We start from the raw sequence: 1,729 nt of genomic DNA on the forward strand, positions 1-1,729 counted from the left end.
GTGCAATGAAACAAGTTATATGAATTGTTGAATGTGAAACTGATGATGTGCCCTGTAAACTTTCACTCAATCCACAATAAAAACCTTAAATTAAAAAAAACAAAAACAAAAAACAAAAAACTTTGGCTAAGTCTTCCAACACAACACTGAATAGGAGTGGTGATAAAGGCCATCATTGTCTGGCTCTGGTTTTGTATGTTTTTGTTGTTGTTAAGTGCCGTCGAGTGGATTCTGTCCCATAGCCACCTGTATAGGGTTTCCAAGGAGCAGCTGGTGATCTTGAACCACTGACTTTGTAGTTCAAAAGACTTTTCAGTCTGGCGTATCATCCCAGAATGCCACATCAGGACTTGGTTTTATATATATACTCTTAATTATGTTGAGGGACTTCCCTTTGATTCCTACTTTGTTGAATGTTTTGTATCAAGAATTGGTGTTACGAGGCATGTAACCAGTCGCAGCAGCGGTGGCAGTGGCAGCGGCCGTTGCAGCAGGATCGCTGTGCTGCTGAGAGCAGAGACAGAGAGGGGGCACGAGGCATGGGGAGATGTTGGCTGTAGGTACCCGGTGACAACTTGAGAGGTTCACAAATCTGAGCATTTTAAAGAGCATTTATGTGGCGCTATAGGATAAGCACTGGACTGCTAACCACAAGTTTGGTGGGTCAAAACCACAGTTGTTCCTTGGAAACCCTATTAAGGGTCGCTGTGAGTAGGAACTGACTGGGTGTCATCAATAACAACATTCCATCACTTCAAAATGTTTAGGTGTTAACCAATTTACTCCATGAGTAAATGTAAGTTAGTTGTACTTGGCTCAGGAGGTGTTGGAAAGTCTGCTCTGAATGTACAGTTTGTTCAAGGAATTTTTATCGAAAAATATGGTCCCGCGATAGAAGATTCTTACAGAAAGCAAGTTGAAGTAGATGCACAACAGAGTATACTTGAAATCTTGGATACTGCAGGAATGGAACAATTTGTAGCAATGAGGAATTTGTACATGAAAAATGGACAAGGCTTTGCATTAGTTTATTCCATCACAACACAGTCCACTTTTCAATGATTTGTAAGACCTGAGAGAACAGATTCTTCGAGTTAAAGACACTGATGATTTTCCAATGATTCTGGTTGTCAATAAGTGTGACTTAGAAGATGAAAGAGTTGTAGGAAAAGAACAAGGTCAAAATCTAGCATGACAGTGGAACAACTGCATTCTTAGAATCTTCTGCAAAGTCAAAAATAAATGTTAATGAGATATTTTATTACCTAGTGTGGCAAATTAACAGAAAATCTCCTGTGCCTGGGAGCGCCGGCAAAAAGCTGTCATGTCAGCTGCTTTAAAGTACTAAATACATTGTAGCTCTGAGCCAAGTCTGAAGAACTGTTGCCCAAACAGTGCCAGCATTCCAACTTTGTTAAACCTTCAACATCTTAAATGGACTTTCCTGTGTTGGTGTCCTTAAAGAGGTAGATGAAAGCTACTACATTAGTTTGCACATTCTGATCACTTTTCAGTATCATAAGAGAGATTTTTACTTATATAATAATCCTAGAATATGCAACTGATAAAAACAGAGGCTACATCCAGTATTACTGCTGAGACGTTTTTCATCCACCAATGTTGTACATGTATGAAAATGGTATACTGTATACTTTAACACACCCCATACTTTGTACTGGAGAGAACAGTAATGTAAATCTTAAAAGCACCACTATTTTAGCATAATAAA

The 1,729-nt window shown here is 39.0% G+C and overlaps 1 pseudogene; it reads left to right on the plus strand.

Annotated features, from left to right (window-relative positions):
- The first annotated feature begins 786 nt into the window (after positions 1-786).
- Positions 787-1,340, plus strand: LOC102841896 (annotated as a pseudogene).
- Positions 1,341-1,729: the final 389 nt, after the last annotated feature.

The sequence above is a fragment of the Chrysochloris asiatica genome, unplaced genomic scaffold (genome assembly GCF_000296735.1).
Source record: "Chrysochloris asiatica unplaced genomic scaffold, ChrAsi1.0 scaffold00152, whole genome shotgun sequence".
In the NCBI taxonomy this organism is placed as follows: domain Eukaryota; kingdom Metazoa; phylum Chordata; class Mammalia; order Afrosoricida; family Chrysochloridae; genus Chrysochloris; species Chrysochloris asiatica.